Source organism: Pelodiscus sinensis, chromosome 2 (genome assembly GCF_052426305.1).
Source record: "Pelodiscus sinensis isolate ZL-2025 chromosome 2, ASM5242630v1, whole genome shotgun sequence".
NCBI lineage: Eukaryota > Metazoa > Chordata > Testudines > Trionychidae > Pelodiscus > Pelodiscus sinensis.
Window position 1 is genome coordinate 239,202,172 of NC_143053.1, and position 16,680 is coordinate 239,218,851.

Consider the following 16,680-nt stretch of genomic DNA (forward strand, 5'->3'; position numbering starts at 1 on the left):
AAAAGGAAAAGAGGTTTTTTGAAGGGTTGTTTTGTAGTTTGAAGAAAAGATAGAGAAAATCTGTTTGTTAGAAGTAATCCCTTAACAAGGTGTCTTGTGAGCAGAATAGGTGATGGCAAGTTTCTGGATGCAATTTATTGGTGCGCTCTTTAGGTTATGTGCAAGATAGCAACTGTGCTAACATCTAGCAATTGCCTTAAAAACACATACTGATTATACAATTTATGTATTCCAAATGCCAATGTTAAACACTGCATCTGCTGGTAATACAGTTTCCTCTGTACTGTTGCCATATGAAATCTTGTGAGACTGTTATGTTGATGGAACAGTGGCTGTACATTGGGACCTATAAGTGTGACATTAGAGATCCTCAAATGAAATGTGCCAAACTGATATATTAATATCATACAAAAAAAATCTTCCTCCAATTTTTGTTGGATTTCTAGAATCTAGTGATCAGAGCACAAACCTAGGAATAGCTGGGTTCTGTTTTCAGTTCTGCCACTGACTTACTGCACTTTGTGCAAGTTACTTACCCACTATGCTCTTGAGCTTACCCATATTAATGTGGGAATAATGTAATTGTATTTACCCACGTAACATTGTAAGATGTCTTCTGAAGCTTAAACAATTTGCTTGCAGAGTCTTACGAAAAAAGTGCAGTATAAATACAAAGAAGTATGGTTTACTATTGCTTATTTACTTATTCATCCATTCATTTCTTATTTGTCTTGGTCTTACCAGCAAGCTATATTCATAAATTTTGAACTATAAAAATGTGTCTACAGTGAGTAAAGCCCATATCTCCAAACATACTTAGGCACGTACGCCCCAGTTTTAAACTCCACCACGATCCACAAAACTCCCTCTCATCTCTAAGGGTATGTCTACACGGCTACAAGCAGCACAGGGTCCGACCTAGCCGGCATTTAAAAATGGCGCCGGCCGGCTTTATGTAAATGAAGCCTGGGAAATTCAAATCCCGGGCTTCATTTGCAACTCCGTATGACTACATTACTCCCCCTACTTCGAATTAGGGGGGTAGTGTAGACATACCCTAAGTGCCTAAACTCACTCAGGGTACGTCTACACTGCATGGCTATTTCAGGATACCAGAAGTATCCCGAAATAGCTACCCCCCATCTACATAAGCCTCCCATTATTTCAAAATATTTTTCAAAATAACGATTGCACTATTTTGGCATCGTGGTAGCCCTCGTTCCACAAGGGTTAGGGATGTCTAGAAATAAGGCATTATTTCAAAATGTAGCGCCGAGTAGACGCACCAAATTTCAAAAATAAGCTATTTCAAAATAGATTTGAAATAAGATAAGCAATTTGCATAGCACAAATTGCATATCTTATTTCAAGTTCAGGGTGCTGTGTAGGTGGACCTTCAGTGCTTGCATTTTTATGGTAAACTTTTCTTAAATGCCTATGTTTCTGGCTCTGGGTATCTGGGTGCCTAAGCACCAAAGCAACCCACAAGCCAGGGGAACATAGTTGTTTATCCACCTGCAAGGCCTGATCTGGTAGATGAGCTTGAATGCTATCTCCCAGACTGGGTCCCATTCAAAAATCTGACCATTGGCAAAAGAAGGGACAGCAGTGCCTCCGTAGTAACTTTTTGTCCCATAGTCAGATCACTCATCTGGTCACACACAACATTTATGTTCCTTTTGTGGATCTACATCTAAATCACTTATGACAAGTCTCTGTAGTCCATGGCAAACTCCTACTCTTAATATAGATCTGACTTGTGATAGATATAATCTAGATATTGCCCTATTTATGGCCAAATTCAGTCCACTACTTCCACTTACACATATGCATATGAGACAAAATCACTAAATAGGGCATAGCTATTATGCTCCATTCTGAATTATCTCAGGATCAACATGTCCCATTGTTGGTGCTCAGAAGCAGTTTTTTGAGGCAAGGGATAATGCCAGGAAAGTCATGAAATTTTAGTGCAGATACTCCCAAACTTGGCTCTATCTTCCATAGAGAGAATACAACTGCTTCTGACAGGAATTATCTGAGCAGAGAGTTTCATGTGGAGATGCATGCAGATTAGAATGTAGACTTTCACTGATACTACCTTTTTCCATAACAGGGCAGATCTTCCACGGGATGAATAGGTGTAGTTCCATCAACTTCAGTAGAATGATGTTAATTTATACTAGCTGAGGTTTCAATTTCAATGTGCCCCAAAGTCAATGAAGGCCTAGACTTAGTTCTTGGTAACTCAGACACACATTTCATGCCCCACGACTTACCATAGGATTGTGGAACCATATGTTTGGGAATTTCTCTTCTGTCAAACAAGCATAGGCCCAGTTGAAATAATGGGCCTGACTCTAATGGTATTATTTTAACATAGCTCACAACACAAAACCACCTCAAATAATCCTGTTTGTCAGGAGAAAAGCCTGCAGCTGAGGTAACATGAAATGTAAATTGCCTTAATACCCTTCCAGATCAAGCAAGAGGTCATTAAGAAGACTAGAGCAGGATTTCTACGATCATTAAGCAAAATGAGAGCATGCACTTTAATAACAAGAAAACTTACAAAATCAATGTCTTTATAACGACTTCCTTCCAGTAGATGGCATAGCAGTTATGAAGGGTGCATTGTGGGATCTCTTGCTGGGTTCAGCAGTTCAGAATAGATGAGATTTGTTTTAGACTCAGACAGACAGCCTTCCAGATGTAACAAAGCATATGTATGATGTGGAATGCAGTTAATAGCACAGCTCTTTAATGAGACCCATAAACACACGGGGTTTGATTTTCAAAGTGGTGCCCATGGGATTTGAGAATATACTGTTCTCAAACTGCTCCAAGAACCACTAACTGGTGTGACTTTAGTGTTAGAGTGGACCTTGAACAGTCAACAGTGTTGTTTGTAACAAGGGTATCATATTACTTACTTTCTGAAGGATGATCACCTTTAATGCATGTAAGAAAGACAAAGCAAGGAAATGGAAAACTAAAAGGACATTTCTTGGTTGAAGCGCTGATGTTATTAAAGAGCTAGCACTTGTAATATGAATTTAAAATCTAATTTTTATAGAGTATAAAAGACTTTTTACAGAGTTAGCCATTCCCAAATACTGGTAGCTTTGTAGAGCTTTTATCTAGTTAAAGGAAACTCATTCGAGCTAATTTAATATCTGTAGTGGTACAACAGCTTGACACCTGAGGCTTGTCCTAAAGCAGTCAGAATGCTGCGAAGTGAATGCTGCTTCATTGTTTTGAATTATTCAGCATTTATACCCAACCTTATATATGTCCCTGTAGAAAAAGGCTTTAGGGTTAAGGAGCACTTTAAAAAAAAAGCCCACAACCCTTCTTTTCTGACATTTGTTAGCAGGTGCAGTATTGACTCCGAGAATGATTCTGCACACTTGGCATAGACATTCTTCATTACCTAAGCAATAAATGCAAAACTGTACTCAGAACTAGCAGAAGCTGGGAAATGAAACATGGCCTCCTTTAGGGAACAACTGCTTATTTCAGTGGAAAAGCTTGTTTTCTCTAAATTCATTGAAATGGTACTCCTTTTTTACATCTTTTGAAAGTAAGATTACTACAAACAGTAATGAATCAATCTCAAATGGAGGGGCTCATCTGTTAGCATCCTAACATTAACACTCTAATGTGAATTTAAAGATTCTAATTAAACCTAGATTTAAATTGTTTTACAAGTAAATAGCAAACCATAGCTTTTGGAAGAGCTGGGACTTTTAGATTTGACTATGTTCTTTTGTTAATATAATCATTTGTATGTTACTTTTTTTCCAGCCAGTCCAGGGGAATATGAAATAAATAAAAGATGCATGTAAGTTTTATTGATCTAGTGTAGTCAGGGATTTTATTTTCGAAAACAAAATAATTTGTTTACTGAACTCTTAAACTCAATTCCTGTTTGTTTTTTGTACTTCCCATTTTTGTTGTATATGTCTCCTTTTAGGTGTTCATCAACAGCATGTTTGGATCATCACATTTACTTAAGTACATTTATGATCACCTTATTAAATATATGTGTGTGTGTGTTTATATAAAATTAAAAGACAGAAATATTACAGCAGCAACCATGTCACAGCTATAGTTGAATCTCAGTTTCCAAATTGCCTCTCCTACTCCAGATACCCCAATAAAAATATTTCTATTTCAAATTTGATGTGAGTGGTCTCTGACAAGCATATAATTTTCCCTACAGTTTGAAGTTCATGAACATCATTTTTAAGACAGGTTCTGCAAACATTCTGCTTCTGCTTTTTTGCCACATTCTACCAGTTACAAACAAAAGGCTTGTAAGAGAGATTTTAAAGGAGCTTTATTAAAGGATTTTAGTGAGCTGTGGTGCACAGAGCCAAGCTTGAGATGGACAAACTAGTAATACCAGAATGGCTTGTCAGGAACCAGAAACATTCTTAAAGCTCACTGTGGCTGCTAGTGATCTTTAAGAAGCACATTGAAAATATGAACAAGTTCTGGAAAGTTAGACAGGTTCCTTTTTTGTGTACAGTTTCTAGCCATTTGTCCATCCAAAGAGCCTCATTCAAAAGTCAGTGAATTCAATGAAAAGCCTCCCAGAGGGGTTTGGACCCTGTAAAGAGTAAGGTTCCAATGATCCACTGGAAAAAGTTTCTCATCTTCTTTCTCTTTTCCTTTTCCCACTCCGGCATGGAATGAACTCCCAGCCCCAGAGAGTCAGCTTCCCATATTCTTCCCCTATAAAGCCCTATTTTTTTCTGTGATGCCCACAAATGGTCTTCCAGTGTTCGGCATGCTTGTATCTAACTGTAAATTCTGGAGTGCAGGAATTTTGTTTATCCTAGAGTTTCCTCCAGCACCAAGCACATTGTTGGTGCTTAACAAATAATCCCTGACGATGTAAAAACAAATAAATATCTATATGGAAATAAGTCTACCCTGGAAGGGACTGAGGAACAAGCCGACTAGCAGAGGAGGAAAGAGTGCCCAAATAAAAACTGTTTTGCGAACAAGACATTTTTGCCTCGTCCCAGCACAGTTAGCTGAGATGGCAGAAGTCAGACGAATAGTTTGTTGCCCCAGCATGTGCATAATAATTGGGGGGGGGGGTTATGATTACAGAAATAGGGAATTTACCATGACAGCTGCACCACACATCGAGATAAAACACTCATAATGAACAGATTTTCTTGCAATAGGGATTTTTCTGGCCAAATCAATGAGAGCATCTCATCTTTTTTTATCAATTTTGGCCTGAGAAACTTGAGGCTGCTCAATTTAAAAATACATTATTTTTTATTAAAGCTTTGGTAAGAAGCACAAGGCAGGGATGTGTAACATGTTATGTATGTACACAGCTCACTCTAATAAATGTGATTAAATAGACACCTGAGTTGGGATATACCAGGAACACACTGATGTGTTGGGCTGAAATGAAAATATATAGTCAGACAAAATAAAATAATGTCCATGTGAGATAAAGCAAAGCTCCTCTCCTCTGGTCCCTGAGGAATAAACCAGAGCCAAGCATAATGATCGATACCACAGCAGTGATGATCAGACAGAAATAGTCATTGCACATCTCCAGGAAAGAATCACAATGAGCTTTGTGGCAGTGTCCTGTTCTGTCTGTAGCACTGTATAAATGCCTCTGCATGTTAAAGGAGGGCTGAGTTTCCTGAGTTAGGAAAATATCCCTTTTTACCTAGGGGAAACTGAGGCATACAGTAAATTAAATAAATGCCCCAGTGTCACAAAGGAAATGTGGCTCAGTATTGAGCCTCGGTCTCTTGAGCCCTGTCACTAAAACAGCCTTTCTAATAGTCTGGCTGTCTTTTTAGTTCTATATATATTAGGTCCCTATCACCATCGTGTGGTCCACCTGCACACTGAACTGCCACTGATGCCATACAGAAGGATGAAGAGCAGCTTGTGACACTTCATTGTTTTTTTCTTCTCTTACCTGTGTCTTCTAGATGATATCGTCCGTGACACTAGATAATTAATAGTGATTAATTGGCCCAAGGATACAGATGTTGGGAGATAAATTTGCACCCAGATTCTTTCCAAGCCCAGATCCAAGTGTGCTGGGTCACTATTTGCTACATACCCTGGCCATTTTGTCTGCCGTTTCCCCCTACTCCACAAAAAGCTGATGAGACATATGATTTAATGTAGTGACTTTGGAAGGGTATCTCTTCATAGTTCAAATCCTCTGTGCCAGTTTTTTCTGCTAGTTAAATTCATGAAGAAAAACACTGATTTCTACCTTCAAAGAGGGTACATTTTCTGCATATTGTGTATGAAATTATGTGTACAGCTTCTGTTATCCGTGAAGGAGGTGGTGAACTTAATTCCCCATTCCCCATGCTCAACATTTACCCCCAAATGTCAGTAATTTACTGCAAAATAGAGTACTTGGGAGACAGGAGTAACAGAGCCCTTTGTGATATCTGTTTAGCAGAATATTTCATCCCACCCATATGCAAATCTAACCTTTTTGATATTTCAACCCTTTAAACCCAAAGACAGGATTTCAATAGAAAATATTTACGAAAGGCTTTCTCCTTTATAATCTATTGATTTTAATATCCTTACCACTCCCGTTGAATGTCAGTTTTACCCTGAAGACTGCCACTGCAAACTTGAACACATTTAATTATTTATACCATTTGAAATATTAGTGCTGAGAAATGAATAAAAGTTTTCGGTTTTGTAATGTTATGATCTAAAGTTTGATTTTCCTTTGTGAATAATGCTGGTAATTTGATATTGCAATCAGGAGTTATAGAATGGTTTGGATGATTCAATGGAGTATGAAAGGGAGTGACATTTATTTTTCCACCTTATTTATGTGCCGTATCACAAATCTCTTTAAATCCATTGTTCCATTTTAGAGTATTCTTTTGCAACTACATTCAGTATTTTGTTGGTTTTTTTTAATTAGGCACCTAACTAAAGGCTTATTTCTGCCACCAATTACACCTCTGCAACCTCCATTGATTTCAGTGGGGGTGGGTAAGCGTAACTGTCAGCAGATCTAGTTTTCCTTACGCCCATTACTCACCTCATTGACTAAGGCAAGCAGGGTTTTGATGCAGAAGTGTTTGTTTCTGGCTTAAATTTTCTATTAATGTAGAAAAATCAAACTATAGAAGCTGCAATTTAAAAAGCAGACAGACAAAAAAACGTTTTCTGAAAGTATGAAAGTTTAAAGAACTTGGTACATTAAGGGTTTGTTCTGCTAGACAAACAGATTCTGCCACTTTTAGTCAGTTGGTATGGTACCTTACTCTGTTGATTTCAGCGGGACTACTCAATGAGTAAGGGTATGTCTACACTCACCCCCTAGTTCGAACTAGGGAGGCTAATGAGTAATGAAGCACAGGATTTAAATATCCCGCGCTTTATTAGCATATTCCCGGCCGGTCACCATTTTGGAAACTGACTAGCCCTAAGTAACTGCCCATGTCTACACGCAGCAGAGAAGCGGGATTCTGAGATAGACCCCTTAGTTCGAATTAACTGTTAAACCTCATTCCATGAGGAGTAACAGTTAATTCGAACTAAGGGGTTTATCTCGTAATCCCGCTTCTCTGCCATGTGTAGAAGTGTAGTTACTTCAGGCTAGTCAGTTTCCAAAATGGCAACTGGCCAGGAATATGCTAATGAAGCGCAGGATATTTAAATCCCGCGCTTCATTAGCAATTTCGGTAACCCTCATTAGTCTCCCTAGTTCGAACTAGGGGGCTAGTGTAGACGCACTCTAAGATATTAAGAATACACATAGCAGAATAAACATCCTGATTCAGCAAAGAGGCTTAAATTTCATAGGTTAAAAGCTGAGCACATTTTTTAGTCAAAATCTGCACCCTGGCACAGAGGACCTAAGCAAAGCCTGCTGAAGTGTGTTATCTCCATTGACTTAAATGGATTTTGGATCAGGCCCAAGGTCTATACGGAAGCTTACCTCCAAGATATAAGTACACTTACGCATGATACCCTTCAGGAATCAGACTCTGTATCAGTAACTCTGTATTCTTGTGGATTTTCAGAGTAGCGAACGTCAGCCTTCCCTCCAAGGCTGGCAGTCTGTTTATGACATTAAACGTTTAGTTCAACTACATGCTATTCAGCTGGCTGTATAGTTCACAGTAAATATTCCTATTTTCTTAAGTTTCTGCATCTTCCTTATGGCCTGCCTTTTTCATCAGCTGTGTGGCTGTTCTATGGAGGTTGCCAAGATCTATTATGCTCTTTCATTGAATCAAGATGAGGACTCTTGTCTTCAGTGCTGGCAACTGTTACCATGTGTGTCACCAAATATAGACTTTCTCACAGATGAGTTTTATAAAGCAGAAATGTAAAAGACTGCTCCCCCCACCTCCCGGTTCGTGATTGTAAAACCCTTTTGATGGCCGCCAACTTCTCCTTGCCAATATTCCTAAGAATCCTGGTGATGAAATTGATACCAGGCCAATGTTATCCTTTGATACTTATAATTCCCTGGCTTTTACCCCATTGGCAAGTTCCCTTGATATATACCTTTTAGTAGTTTAGCACAATTATTTAATTGCAAAGCCGTGACCAAGACAGATTTTAAACTGGGATTTCAGGGAGGCCTGTGAACAGGGTGGATAAGTCTGTACAGAACTTACTTTCACAATGTTTGTCTGCTATTTCTTCAATCCACAGATTGGTTTGGTTTGGGTTTTTTGTTTGTTTGTTTTGTTTGAACTGAAAGTTTCAAATCTAACATAGGACCAGCATAGGATGCTGCTGAAGTCAGGATCAAGGCTTCTGTTGACTCAATAGATCAGCCCAATGACAATATGATGGTAGTCTATAATTCAGTATCTTGTAGAGAAGGAGACCATACATTCCTGCAGTTATAACACTGTACTGGGAATCAGCATCATCTCTGTTCCCAGCTCTGCTACACTGTATGGGCCTCGGCTTAATCTTGCAGCGTACTGACTACTCTTGTATTATGCATACTCAGTTCTCATTTAAAATACATAGATATTGGAGGGCATTCAACACCTGTCAGGACTGAACCCTTTATCTTTGTGTACCTCATTTTCCCCATCTGCACAAATAGAGATAATGTTGTCTACCCACCCATATGAAGCACTTTGAGATCTGAGGGTAAAAATTTCTGTATTAATGACAAGTACAATGTTACATTGTAACTCTCCAGTGGCCTTTCAGATTAGGTCTTGCATTTCTGGTTGATGTTTCTGAATCCTACTGTATTCACAAGAACCAGAGTGTGTCACTCCATCACTTCTACATTGCATTACTTTTCCTGGCACCCTGTTCAGCAAATTATTCCAGACAAAAGTACTCTCCTGACTTATCTCAGCTAAGAGGCTTCACACTCAATGGATCTGCTATTTTTTTAAAGTCCTTGATCACTCTTTGAGATCAGTGAATACTTAATTCCTTATTGTCCTTACATGTTATATGAAGTCATGTCATTAATTGGCCTTTGTGAGTCTCTCTGCCCTTTGGCTTTAGAATCCACTGCCAAATGAGATAAAGAACCCTCCAAGTGCCACAGGACTACTCGTTTTTAATGTGTACCACAGGATTACTCATTGTTTTTAAAGTTACAGACTAACCCCTCTGAGACTTTCCTCCAAGTTCTGGGATTTCTAAATCCAAAGTTAAAACTTATTTGTTCTTTTTAGCATTTTTTTAAAAAGTCTTTTAGGAATTGCATGTGCCTCTAAGCTAATTAACTCTTAATGAGCACAAAATGCCTTGGGATACTTATTTGGAGGAAAATCAGGCAAGGATTGGTCTATAATGCTGTGGGAGATTAAATGGATGATTTGAGTCTTTTGAAGACAATTGTTTTACTGAAATATTCCCTTTTTCAAAAACTCTAAATGAAGCTGATCAGATTTGCAGTTGACATGATATGAACCCAATTTTAGCAATCCTGGGTGCATACTTTTATTTTCGTCTATGGCTTATTATCTTTTTAAATATGGAAAACAAGATTAGAAACACCATTTTATAGCATGAAAAACAGGCAGTCTTATAGTGGTTAGTGCAGAGAATTGGAGTTCAGGACAACTAGGTGCTCTTCCAAGTTCTGCTCTGATCCTCTCGATCCTGTCATTTATCCTTTCTGTGCCTTAGTTCTGCCATCTATAAAATAGATATAGTTATATTTATATTACAGGTTTGCAGTGAGACTTAAAGCAGTTATGGTTATGTAGTGTTTAGTGATATTTTGAAAAAGATGGTGTTAATAATCAGCAGTGCCAAGTATTATTATAATTCATAGATTTATAGGCTGTGTCCAGACTCAGGGGTTTTTTCGGGAAAAGTAGCCTTTTTCCGAAAAAACTTCCCCTGCGTCCAGACTCAAGCCGCGTTCTTTCGAAATTAAATCGAAAGAACGCGGCTTTTCTTTCGATGGCGGTAAACCTCATTTCACGAGGAAGAACGCCTTCTTTCGAAAGTTCCTCTTTCGAAAGAAGGCGTTCTTCAATGTAAATAGGGCTTCTTCGAAAGAGAGCATCCAGACTCACTGGATGCTTTCTTTCGAAAAAGCAAGCCGCTTTTTCGAAAGTTCAACGTGCAGTCTAGACGCTCTCTTTCGAAAGAGGCTCTTTCGAAAGTATCTTTCGAAAGAGCCTCTTTCGAAAGAGGCTTGCAGTCTAGACATAGCCATAGTGTTTAAGGCCAGAAGGCATGTGTGCCATTTATGGAGGGTTGGGGGGCAATAGCCCCCCACCCCCAGGGTTTGAACCCCTGGATTTTATACTTTAAGGTCTGTTTAAAGCTGCATGCCCCAGAGGCAGTTCTTAAATGCAACAAGAGTTTGAACTGCTTGCAGCTTTGCCTTTAGGACAGGGAATTTGTTATCAAAAGACGGAGGCAGGTGATTAAGAATCACAAAAGACTGGTCATTCAAGTAACTGAGGGATGGTTAGATCATAATGAAAACATTGCGGGGATTGAGGGGGAAGAGTAGCAATGATTGTTAGGCTTCTGGGATTTGCATTTGGATCACTGTTATTAAACTTCTCATAAATGTTCTTGAAAAAGGTATAAACAGTGAGTTGACAAAGTTTGCAGATGATACAAAATTATTCAACATAGTTAAGTCCAAAGCTGTCTGCAAAGCGTTTCAAAGGGATCTCACAAAATTGGGTCATTGGGCAACACAAGGGCAGCTAGGATTGGGAGACGGGAAGGATCATTTGCATGCCCCCTCTGTTCATGCCTTATGAAGCACCTGATTTTGGCTGCTGTAGGAAGACAGGATACTGGGCTAGATAGACCATTGGTCTGACTCAGTATGGCCATTCTGATCTTATCTAGAGCCCAAATGTATCTGCCCCATTCTATAACCCACTAGACCCCACTCCACTTCCAGAGCTGAGATAGAGCCCAGGAGTCCTGACAGTTAGTACTTCTCACTATTGCTCTCTGCAGTTAGTAACAAAGTAAGAATATATATTAAAATGTTAAGGCTAACCAGTGTCCCTTAAGTGAGTTACCACAAGATGTCAGAATGTTAATATTAGAGCTGAGTGGGTCTAATATTTATTTAAATTTATTTCTTTTATATAAGAATTAGATGTAGTGCTCCTGTCAGCTAATTGCTAAGTTATATACCAAAAAAACCTAGAGTTTTTCAGTAGCCCTAGAAAGAGGTGATATGTGTGTATGGAGAGGGAGGCAAATGGAATTGGTCCTCCCCCAGTTTGCTGCTTGGCTTCTAGTGCAGATGCTCAATAACACTGCTGAAGCTGCTGTCCTCAGTCTGCCCCTCTTCCTCCCATGTTCTGACTCGCTTTCCCCCCCCCCCCCCATCATGGCATGCACAGGTTGGCCTCCCTAAACCAAAATCTGAAATGGCGCCAGAAGAGATCACTAGATCATCTATTCTGTCTTCCTTTACATCACAAGCCATTAAATGTTGCCCAGTTTCTCCTGTATTGAGCCTAATAACTTAGGCTTGACTAAAGCATATCTCCCAGAAAAGCATCCGAACTTGATTTCAAGATATAATGAGATGGAGACTCCACCAAGTCCCCTGGTAGTCTGTTCCATGGCTATTCACCCTCGTGGTTAAAAATTCATGCCTAATTTCTAATTTGACTTGAATTTGTAGTGGCTCATTCAGATAGTCCCTCAGTCGGTAATGTTAAAATGTGAGCTTTCCCATTTTAAAATCCTTTCTTTTCATCAACACATTCTCATTCACATGACCAGGTTTTGATGGCAATCTTCTAGGCCCTGTTCTCTTATTGTTACCATTTTTTACACCAAATGGTATGTACACATAGGATGGCAGATCAACTGCACATGAGGCTACTAGAAAGAGCAGAACACAATGGACACTGAATTTGCTAGTGTGCCTCCATTTTGTTGTTGCTTTACATAGTGAGACAGGGCTACTCGGTGCATAAAGCATTCTGATAAAAGTGGCGGGATCTGTCAGAATCTGGGAACAGCATCTTTGGTAAGACAGTGTTTAAAGTACATTCCTCAGCAACCCTCCTCCATTTTAATATTTTTAATTGCATCTGCAATCTCCCCTTACATATTCATACTTCAAGTGTGGCTTAGCTCCTCTCCTCACTTCCCATCTCCCAAATCCTCTTCCCTCAGCAAAGAAGTTGTGTGTGGCAAGAAATCTTTCAAAGTGAGTAGCCCCCACTTATTCAGCTGCCATATGCAGTATACACATTCAGGCTACGTCTAGACTACATCCCTTTTTTGTAAAAGGGATGTAAATTGGACGTATCACAATTGCTAATGAAATATATGGAGATATGAAATAAGGGATAAGGGATCTTTCAGAAAAGGTTTTATTTTCCACAAGATCAGCGTCTAGACTGGCGCTTTTTTCCGGCAAAGCTCCGTGCCGAAAAAAAGCGGCAGCCATTTTATGCTAATGAAGCGGGGGAGATTTAAATCCCCTCTTATTAGCAATTGTGATACGTCTAATTTACATCCCTTTTACGAAAAAGGGATGTAGTCTAGACGTAGCCTCAGAGGCTATGTTTACACAGCAGCATTATTTCAGAATAACTGATGTTATTCCAAAATAACATAGCCCACGTCTACACTACAAGCAGTTATTCTGACATAATGTTGAAATAATGTCAAGCTGGAGGACTTCTTACTCCGACTCCTGTAACCCTTATAAGGAGTAAGGGAAGTTGAAGGAAGAGTGCTCTAATGTGGACTTCCTGCTATATAGACAGTGCCAAAAGCTGAAATAAGCTATTTCAATTTAAGCTACGCAGTTGATGTAGCTCAAGTTGCGTAGCTTAATTTAGCTTTAACCTCGCTATGAAAACATGCCCAGAGAGGATATGCTGATTGAGGTCAGCTGGTTTATTTGGAATTTTCCCAGAGATCCAGTGTAGCCCACAAACAGTGATTGGCAATAACTGCTGCTTAATCAGGACTGTGTTAATGATGTCTCTTCTAAATCGACCAGATTGCTGAGAAATTGAATGATGCCAATGAGACCACAAGAGATCTAAAGCCAGGGTGCAATTCTAAACTTGAGTCTTTTAACACTAAAGCTGACAATTGAAAGAGTTTTTGTTGTTGTTTGTTGCTGAGATCAACTTAGGCTATGTCTAGACTGCAGCGCTTTTCTGGGATACCTCCAGTATCCCAAAAAAGCTCTGCTGCGTCCAAGGAACACGTCCACTTTTTCGGAAGTTTCCGAAAAAGCAGACGTGTTCTTTCAGCATCCCTGTGAGAGGTACAAGGGATGTTCTGAAAGAAGAGTTTTTTCCAAAATTTGGCCTCGGGTAGATGGGCCAAATCTCGGAAAAGCCTCTTTTGGAAAAATTGGAAAAAGATACGCAAATTGCGGTTTGCAGTTTGAGTATCCTTTTCCAGCTTTTCTCGGCAGGGTAGACATGGTCCTAGGTATTTAAGCAGAGCTACCATTTAATATTCTACTGTATTTTTACTTTTTTTGCTCAGATTTAAAGTATACACTCGGAATGCCAGCCTGTGGTGTGGCAAAACCATGCAGTTTTTCTCCGCCTAGTCTCCCGTGCGCCCCAATTTGTGCTTAAATCAACACAGAACCAACGTGACGAGATAACCAGGGTGAAATGGATAGTGAGGGATGTAGCTGTGTGTAATCGCTCATGGTAGTGGACAGTGTGATGTGAAGAGTGCAGGAGGCTGTTCTCTTATGCATAATCATTTTCTTCCCCCAGATAGTCTATCTAAATTATTTTCAATAGCCCCTTTATGTGGCAGTGGGTGAAACTCTCTCCAGTTATTCAGACTAGAGCTCTTAATGATGATGTGTAGCTCAGACCACTGAACAGAGTAGGGTCTGACCCTGAGAAAAGTTGAACACTCTCCTCTCACCTCCTATTGATCTCAAAGTGGCTCTGGTACATAGCACATTTCAGGAACAAGTCCTGCTGTTGCCTAATGTAGCCCTTACCAACTTAGGGTATGCCTACACTACAGTGTTATTTCAAAATAGCTTATTTTGAAATAACGCGTCTGCACACAAAATGCATTTCGAAATAGCGTTTTGCATTTTTGAAATAGTGCGTCCACACCGAGTGGACTCTGAACTGCATTTAAGGCTGGCCGGAACCAGTTCTGGCAGGGCACCAGGTCAGGACTTACTGTGTGGGGCTGCTGCCTGAGGCTATCTGAGGTCTGTGCTTAAAGGGATCCACCTCAACAGCCAGTTCTCAGGTTTCCCTGCCTGTTTGTCTACCTCGATGAGGGACAGCAAAGCATTTTGTCTCTGTGTGCTCTGGTTGCTCTCACTCGGGACACCACACTACTCAGCAACATGGAGCCAGAGCTGCCCCTGGGCACTCTGGTCCTTCTCTTGGATGTGTTGCTGCAAGCCTTGCTGCACTTTCTGCAGGCTGCCATCCGGGAGGTCCATCAGGGGTCTGTCAGTATCCAGAAGGCCCTGCGGGAGAGCTTCCACCCTGAGGAGCACTAGGAGCCTCCCTGGTCTGCCCCACTGGGGGCTCGTGCCTCATTCCTCCCTCACGTCCTTCCACTTACCCATCCCTAACCCCTCTTACTGATGTCAAATAAAATACACGTATTTTCATGAACACAAACTCTCTTTATTTAACAAAACTGAGGGGGAGGGAATGAAACTCTAGTGAGACTGTTGAAAGGAGGCGGGAGAGTGAAGAAGAGAGGGTGGGAGAGGGGAGGGGGAAACCTGGGAGGAGGGAGCTGGAAGGGGGAGGCAAGGGGAAGAAAGAGATGGGGAAGCTCAGGGCTCAGTGGTGGGGGTCTCGCTGGACCAACTTGATTGTCATGCAAACCTGCTCCTGGGTTCACATGTGGCCTTTGGTGGCCAGGATGGCAGCTATCCTGCCATAGACAGCCGCATTCCTCCATCTAGTGTGGAGATCATGGATATTAGGGGCATCCCCCCAAACCTGAATAAGGTCCATGATCTCCACCCTGGACCAGGAAGGCTTGGAGCTGGCACAGGCACTGTGGCCAGAGTCAACCCCTTTAAGGGCTCTGGGGAGGGGAGGAGGAGTAGAGTGTTTTTGGTTGAGGCTGGAGTGGCCACCAGGGCACCCTGGGAAGGCTGGAGGCCCCCTATTTCGAAATAAGTGTCTACACAGCACTTATTTCGAAATAGCTATTTCAAATTTGGCGTTATTCTTCGTAGAATGAGGTTTATCAAATTCAAAATAAGCGTTCTGCTATTTTGAATTAATTTCGAAATATTAGTTTGGCTGTGTAGACACTAGAAAAGTTATTTCAAAATAAGGGCTGTTATTTCGAAATAACTTTGCTGTATAGACATACCCATAGTGTTTCCAACTAGGGGGTGTAGATGCTACTGTTCTTTTGCAAATACCATCCTACAATACATAAACAGAGGTCCCTCCAGCTGCTTCTGGTGGCTGTCTATGTGGAAATTCAAAATCTTATTCTAACCCCTGAGTCCATCATTTTTTGCTCTCTCAGCTTCTCTGGGTCATTAAAAGCTCTTCTTAAATGTGGGAAAAGGAACTTGCTATGCCACCTAATATACAACATGGAACTCAAAGAGCCTCTCAGACATCACTTGGCTAGGAACCAGCCAAGGGACAAAGTAACTTTTCTTTCAGTTTTGTGAAGTGTTCAAAGCTTTGCTAAATTAACATTCCTGAACAACAGAAATACTGGAAAAATCACTTAGAAAATTAGGTGACACTAACACCATTCAGCCCAATGTTAAATGACTTGCTGAGGCAAAGAAACACTTTTTTAGACAAGAAAAATGCTTTCAGGACTGGCAAACTGTTCCATGAACTAGTCTTGGACCAAGGACCAGAAACAAAATTTGTCAAATTCTATGTCTTTTTATTGATCACTAAGGATTTGATTTAAAGTCTAGTCAAAGTGAGCCTTCTTATTGATTCACTGGACTTTCAGTTAGTTCCTAACATCAATCTTCTGTGCTAACTCTGAACATCAATCTTCTCAGGATATGGCCTTGTCTATACTATCACAGCCATTGACCTAAGTTACAAAACTTCAGCTACTTGAATGACGTAGCTGAAGTTGACATACTTAATCTGCTTAACCACGGAATCTTCACTGCAGTAAATCAACAGCTGATGCTCTCCCATTGACTCCATTTACTCTTCTCATGTTAGTGGAGTACTGGAGTCAAACAGAAGAGCACTT

At 40.3% G+C, this 16,680-nt stretch overlaps 1 protein-coding gene across 1 annotated transcript in view; it reads left to right on the forward strand.

Annotated features, from left to right (window-relative positions):
• Positions 1 to 16,680, forward strand: part of ADARB2 (adenosine deaminase RNA specific B2 (inactive)) — a 469,731-nt gene that overhangs the window by 345,139 nt on the left and 107,912 nt on the right. The window lies entirely within an intron of this gene.